General features: G+C 39.2%; 2 pseudogenes; one reads left to right on the forward strand and one right to left on the reverse strand.

Moving 5' to 3' along the window:
* On the reverse strand, nt 3,136–7,153 carry LOC110259562 (annotated as a pseudogene).
* Nucleotides 3,766–4,132, forward strand: LOC110259723 (annotated as a pseudogene).

Below are 8,206 nucleotides of genomic sequence, written 5' to 3' on the forward strand. Positions count from 1 at the left end.
TTAATTACATTCAGGAAATGCCTGTGCTTATCTAAGTTTTGGCTAAACAAAAAGCTGTCACTCATCCCACCCACCAACAATCTATTATTTTCCTGGAAACATAAGTCTTCTTAAAGTAGCTGAAACTCCCAACTTGCCGAGGACTTCATGCCCTATCATATGGTAAGAATTCAAGTACAATCATTGAGTTTCAAAGGAAGAAAGAGACAGCCAGATATAAGGCATGCTGGAGAGAAGATTCCTGTACTGATCAGAAAGCTGCATCCTTTTTCTCTTTCCAAGCTTTATTACAAGATGACAACTACTGCTTCTGCATGTGACAGGTCTGATGGATGGGGATCTTTTCAGAGAAGAACACTGTGACTAAGAGTACAGACAGCAGTCCTAAGAGCCAACACCTATGTAACAGGCTTTGCCAAGCACTGTCCTACCTGCTTTACATACAACAGCTCATTTAATCCTCCTGTCATCCCCATAAGGTAGATTACTGTTTTTATCCTCATTTTGTAGAGAAAGAAACTGAGAGACACATTTAGAAACCCATAGAAGTATACTCAGCGTATAAGTGGCAGAGCTAGGACTTGCACCCAAGCAGTCCTGGTATAGAGTCTGTGGGTTTCACCATACCATACTGTCACTTAAGCTCATTTAGGTTGAATACTTCCTCTGCTATTTATTTTCTATGTAATCATAGACAACTTCTCAAAGACTCTATGTTCTGAACTATAAAATGAAAATAAGAGTATTGTTACACTCTGAGTTTGCAAAGAGCAGTAAATGAAAACAGTGCACGTCAAGACTTTGTACAGAGCCCGAACGGAATAAATATTCAATAAGTGGTGTCTGTGAAGTCCCTGTCATCAGTGCTGTGGGCAACAAATTCCTCACGAGGCTTAAGGAGCCAAGGACCTAAGTTATGCATGTGTTAAAATATTACAAATATTAAAAATGCCCTACTTATCCTCATACAGAATATGAGGGTAAAAACAATCAGTGGGTTAAGTGTACAGTTTAGCCAAATAATGAAATTATATGCCCCCAAATCAAAATATGAAGCTCATTCATCTCTGTAATTCAAATTTTTGGGAGTACAAAGAAATTTACTTTTAAAAAAAAGCAAAAAAAAAAATAAGTCTCCTTTTTGTGTTATCCATGAAAAACAAAATTATTTTGTGGAAAGTAATGAGAATTTTAGTAAATTTATTCCCTGGCATTTTTATGTGAGTTGTATTTCTTCTTATTTAACCTTTTTTTTTTTTTTTTTTGGTCTTTTTGCCTTTTCTAGAACCGCTTCCCACGGCATATCATATGGAGGTTTGCAGGCTAGGGGTCTAATTGGGGCTGTAGCTGCCGGCCTGCACCAGAGCCACAGCAACACAGGATCGGAGCCCATCTGCAACCTACGCCACAGCTCATGGCAAAGCCAGATCCTTAACCCACTGAGCAAGGCCAGGGATCAGATCGAACCCACAACCTCATGGTTCCCAGTCGGGTTCCTTAACCACTGAGCCATGACAGGAACTCTTTATTTAACCTTTAACATAGATTACAGAAAACTTAGGTTGGCTGGATCTGAGGAAATAAACAGGTCGCAGGTGGTTTGTCCTTTTTTGTTTTTTCTATGTCCTAACGTCATAGAATAGTGGACCTGGGAGATTTATTAAAGGGACATTTAAACCAGCTCCAAGCATAGCATCCCAAATTTCACTGCTTCCTGTGATTGAACTACTGGATAAGATTCAAACTGTTTTTCTTACTTAGGCAAAGCACAGATTAGGCAGGTATTATTGATCGCAGGAATGCATCTGAGCTGAAGTTTCCCAGAATAATACCAGGTGCTTTTTTTTCAAAGGGCCCCAGTAATGGCATACGGAAGTCTCCAGGCTAAGGGTGGAATGGGAGCTGCAGCTGCTGACCTACACCACAGCTAATGGCAACACCAGATCTTCAAACCACTGAGCAAGGCCAGAGATTGAACCAGCATTTTCATGGATAATAGTCAGGTTTTCAACCCACTGAGCTACAACGAGAACTCCAAGAGGGCTTTGATTCTCTCTAATCCACTTGTTACCAGGAGAAGGATTTGCTTTCCATTTGTATGTCTCATTATAACTTGAAACTTTTGAGTTGATAATATACTTGATAATGACTCTGGGCAATTACTTATCAGAGATTGAAAATAAGGACATTGATAACGGGATGCTTACAAGCAGAAAACACAAACAAAATAAAACATGCAGAGGAAGGTCAGTAAAGCCCCAAGCCTGCTGGCAAACTCAAACTTGAAGGCAGAAAGATCTGGATTTAAATTCTAGCTCAACCTTGGCTAAATAAATCAGCCTCTGTGAATTAAGATTCTTCATTTGTAGAAAGAAAACCATGTCAACTTCTTATAAGGATCTTATGAGATCTTGTTTATAAACTGGTTAACCCCATGCCTAATATCAAGTCAATGCTCAATAAACTATATATCATGTATATATATGTGTGCATGTGTGTGTTCACATGTACACAAAAGTTATTTCAGAATTTAACGCCTCATTACAGTTATAGTCTATAATCATACCTATATTAATTTTACTATAATACTATTCTATACACTTCCATGATTTGGGTTCAGTCATTCTTAATTGATTTTATGTATTCTCAAGGACTCAAGCTATAGATGCTTTCTGATATCATTGTCGACAGGAATCAGTTATAGGTGAACCACAATGACTACTGTGATCAGTATTATGATGTGCAGTTGGAGGATCAGGTTAGTAACATTTCAACAAGGGGATCCTTCTTGTGATAGACTCTCAGTGCCCCAGGTTGACCAGAGCACCATCTCGAACACAAGCTGATGAGCGAGAAGTGGTATTTCCATGCTCCACACTCTAGGGTAAACTTAAAAAATGAAGTGACATACACATGTGCCTGGTCAATAACAGGAAATATAGATATATAAGCTGGAATGTCAAACATTCAAATCAGTTTTATTTTGACATTTTTAATGATTTCTGAGCTTTCATCATGACAACAAGAATTCTTTTTTCTTTTTTCATAGTTAAGACATATTTTATTTTGACTATTGGGCAAGTCAATTGATTTCATGACTTATGTTTTATAGAGCATGTCATTAAGAAACAAATTTCTAGTTTTCTGAATTTTTTGCATACTGGCCACTTACAAGGCCCTTTGTCTTGGTGCTCTATTTACTAATTTATTACTTTTCCTTATGCCCCATCAGGAATATATGAGTGTAAGTTATCCCACATCCTCTCCAATATTTAAAATTTTAATCTTTGCAATTTTAGCTATTCTTTAAAGAGGATAATTGTATATCATTATGGTTTTCATTCATATTTCCCTGGTGACTAATGGGGCTGAGCAAGTTTTCATGTGCATATTGGCTATTTGCGTATTTATGTTGTGAGGTATATGTCCAATTTTTTGCCATTCTTTACATTTATTATAATTATTATTATTATTTAAGAATTCTTACTGAGAACAACAGGTTATTTCTTTCCCTACTATACCTGTATCCTCCATCCACAATGGTTCATTTGTTCCAGAGATTTTTCATAGCATTTTTCACCTCTGCATTTCTCAGTGTATAAATCAGGGAGTTGAACATGAGTGTCAAAACACAATAGAGGGGGAAAAAAAACACACACAATGAAATACAGTCACTAGGCCCGCCACGACACCGGCGTGGTAGCATCCTGGAGCCCTTAGAACTATCGCTTGTGGCCCTTTGAATCCCCGCTGTCCACACGAGCCGGTTTGTGCTCAGCGTCCTGTGCACATCCTTGCAAATGACGGCACCATGAGTACGACTTCCAGTGTACGAGTTGAGTGGATCTCAGCAGTTACCAGTGCTGCTGGGACAGCTGCATTTGGTTATCTAGCTTACGAAAGATTGTATGTTAAAGATCATTGCAACAAATCTATGGTAAACCTTTATATCCAGAAAGACAACCCCAGGGTAGTACATGCTTTCGACATGGAGGATTTGGGAGATAAACCTGTGTACTGCCACTGCTGGAGGCCCAAAAAGTTCCCATTCTATGATGGATCACACATAAAACACAATGAAGAAACTGGTGATAATGTGGGAGCTCTGATCATTAAGAAAAAAAACACTTAAATGGTTTGGATGCTGCAAACCAACTTGTCATGGTGTTTCCCGATTGTTTAATTAGAATGATTCACTTCCCCTGGGTTCTAGATGTGGTGCATTGCAAACTACAGCTTTCATATTCAAGGCATTTGCCTTACTTGTGGAACCGTCATGGTGCACATTTTGTTTAGACAAAAAAAAAAAGGAAAAAGTAAAAACTAACCTCATGGCCTTTGGGTTATTTTGGTCTTATAGGGATCCATTTCTTTATGTTTAAAAAGAATAACATTAGAATATAGTTGTATGGTGAAGTTAACATATTAAATTTTTCTCAAAATCATGTATGTTCAGGTTATACTTATCACCATTTAATATTATTTGGTTAATCTAGAAAGTAAATTGGATGTTATCAAACTACATTAATCTCATAACAATCTAGGAAAAAAAACATTTAAAAAAAACCAGCCACTGTTTTGTCTGTGGATAAAGTGGATGATGGCCACATGTAAATAAATATACAGGGGACAAAGAATATGGTAACAACAATGAAGTGGGCCCCACAGGTGGAGAGGGCTTTGCGCCTCCCCTTTGCATGGTGGGACCTCAAGGAATGCGGATGACAACGTAGGAGGCAGCCAGCATGAGGAAGGTCAACAGGCAGATCACCCCACTGTTGGCCACCACCAGTGGACCAATGACATATGTGTTGGTGCAGGCAAGTTCTAGCAAGGGGTACAAGTCAAAGAAAAAAAGTGATTGATCACTTTAGGTCCACAGAAGGGCAACAGAAGGACCAGCAATAGCTGAACCAATGAATGCAGAAAGCTTCGCAGCCAAGTCAGCCCCACCAGTAGGGCACAGAGATGCCAGGTCATGATGGTCGTGTAGTACAGGGGCTTGCAGATGGCCACGTAGCAGTCACAGGCCATTACTGTGAGCAGAAAGATCTCAACACCTCCAAAAAATGGGCAACAGAGAACTGAGCCAGGCAGCCCTCATAAGAAATGGGTACAATGATTTGCTTTCCTCATACAAGGAGTCAGCAGTGAGTTTGGGGGTCATACACGAAGAATAGCAAGTATCAATAAAGGACAAATAGAAGAGGAAAAAAATACATAGAAGAGGCCAAGGTGGGCTGAAGATAATGGTGATCATGATAAGTAGGTTGCACCAAATAGAGACAATCAAAAAGAGCACAAATAACACTCTTGGCGCCTCAGGGTTTTGTGAAAGTTCCAGCATGAAAAACTCTGTACCGTTCTTGGACTATCCATGAATCCTGAGCTGCAACAAGAACTTGAGTTAAAAGAGATTTACCAGAGTTCCCACTGTGGCTCAGCAAGTTAACAACCTGACATAATGTCCGTGAGGATGAGGGTTGATCCCTGGCCTCGCTCAGTGGGTTAAGGATTTAATGTAGCTGTGAGTTGTGGTGTAGGTCGCAGACACAACTTGGATCTGGTGTTGCTGTGGCTGTGGTTTGGGCCAGCAGCTGCAGCTCCAATTCAACCTCTAGCCTGGGAACTTCCATATACCGCAGGTGTGGTCTTAAAAAGAAAAAAAAAAATCAGTGGGCATCTCTTCAAAAACTGAATTCCTCATCTCACCCATTATCAACTAGCTCCTCCTTCTATATTTCCTCCACCATCCACCATAACATGAGAGTCAACCTTGACTGCTCCCTTTACTAGTACATCTCATAATTCCAACATTAATCACACCCACAAATCTTGTTCCTTTAGCTTCACCCATCCATTCATTTATTTATTCTGAAAACATGATTATGTACCTGCCAGACCCCAACCATAGTTCTCAGCACTAAATTTAGATTAATTAGCAAAATAAGTCAATGGTTGCTCCAACAACATCACAGTTGGTCTCCCCTTACATCTTCCCCAGACACCTGCTCAATCATCCACACTGCAACCACAGTAATACTTATAACATTTAATCATTCAGTCATGTCATTACCCAGTTTAAATCTCCAAAGACTCCTCTTAGCCTTCAAAATAAAATCTAGGTATTTTAGTCTCATTACAAAAGCCTGGGCCCAACTGACCCATCCATATTCTCCTTCAGCTCCCATCTCTGTCCACTATCATGTGCTTTAGCCACATTAAACTTTCCTAAATTCCTGACCAAGTCATGCTCATTCACACCTCACTGCACCATCCCACCCACCACCCCATCCTACACTCCCTTTCCCAATTCAACTGACCTATTCTTAAACATGCTTCAAAACTAGGCTTAGCTATCACCTCCACAAGAAAGATGACCTCTTCTACCCACCCTAGGATAGACGATAAGGACTCTGCTGTATTCATATAGCATCTTCATCCTAGCTCTTTGCACGCTATCTTGCATGGGTCTTCCCCCACCCTCCTACACTACACTCGGAGTTCCTTGAAAGCAGGAATTTTTTGTGCTTGATATCCTTATTGCCAGACCTAGAGCAGTGCTCAATGAGTATGTGCTGAATGAATAAAAAACTAAAACCCCAAACAATATAGGAAACTTACACTGGCATCTAAGGAGGTCAGTAGCTTCTTATCAGAATTTTTATTATATTCTAACATGACAGAGTGAGAGAACAAATAGAAATCCTAACAGGTCATCTGGTCCATCCTTCTGCAACGTCTGATCCTCCTTCCCCTGCTTTGAATGATGCCTAGACAGGATTAAAGAAGCTTCCTACAGAGAGGAAAAATGCAGCGATAAACTGCATGGTTTCATAATCACTTCCTTGACTTGGAAATCTCCCACTAAGTGACACGGCTTCAAAAACTACATAAGGGATTTCATCCATTTATGGGCTACAGGGGGGTGCTTAAATCATCACTTCCCATTTTCTTTACTAAAAACTCATTAAGAACAGTGATTTGGTGAGAATTTGGGGCAAACATCTTTAGTTTTAAAATGCTAACATTTTGAGCTGAAAATACTAAGTAGGCAGCCCAAGTCACAGAAGCGAGGTTGTGAGAGATTGAACGCAGACCCCATGTCTTCTGACTCCTCAGGTTGTACCCCTCCTACATCATAATGTGTCATCTCAGAACCCAGATTACTCAGCCCATGGAGAGGACAAAGGAACAGAAAAAAGACCGAGTGGTTATCTCTGCTTTTTGCCAAGGTTGTGTATCAGCAGATCCTCTAAGGAGGAGAGTAAAAGTAGTTACAAAGATAACTCATGATGATTAGGCAAAGTTCAGAAAATATTTAAAGGGGATGAAAAAAATTACTCTTAACCCTGCCATCCAAAAAGGAAAACTATCAATTTTCTAGTGTATTTTTCTTCCACTTCTCATTTACACATTTGAAATCATATCATATACTTAATATACTATCTTGATTAGTATTATAATTGAAACCTTTCCCATATCATTAGAAACTCTTTAAAAGTATCATTTTTTAATTTTTTTTGTCTTTTTTTTTTTTTTTTTTTTTTTTTTTTTTACTTTAAGGGCTGCACCTGAGGCATATGGAGGTTCCCAGGCTAGGGGTCGAATTGGAGTTGTAGCTGCTGGCCTGTGCCACAGCTACAGCAATGCCAGATCTGAGCTGCATCTATGGCCTACACCTCAGCTCCCAGCAATGCCGGATCCTTAACCCACTGAGCGGGGTCAGGGATCGAACCCACAACCTCATGGTTCCTAGTCAGAATCGTTTCTGCTGCACCATGATGGGAACTCCAAAAAAGTATTACTTTTAATGACTGCATATTATTCTAAGTGGATGTATCTAATAATGTCATTATTTCTAACACCACAAAAACATCATCATGTATTAAATTATTTCTGGATCCCTAGAATAATTTCTCAGATGTATACAAAATAGAGCAGTACAGATATTATAAAGATTGTAATAGCTCTCACCAAAAGGGACCTCCCAATTTACACAGTTGTCACCAAAATGAGGTCAATTCTTTCTCTCTTTCATCCTAGCCAGTAATGGATATAAGGATATTTTTTTCTAAATTTTATCTTTTTTTAAAAATTTATATTTTTTTGGCCACTGCTGATAGTAGGTAACGTTCTTTGTTTTTCTATCCAGGTCTCTCTTTTGGAAATTATTAAAGCTGTAAAGAGCAATTTCAAATGAACT

Source organism: Sus scrofa, chromosome 2 (assembly GCF_000003025.6).
Source record: "Sus scrofa isolate TJ Tabasco breed Duroc chromosome 2, Sscrofa11.1, whole genome shotgun sequence".
In the NCBI taxonomy this organism is placed as follows: domain Eukaryota; kingdom Metazoa; phylum Chordata; class Mammalia; order Artiodactyla; family Suidae; genus Sus; species Sus scrofa.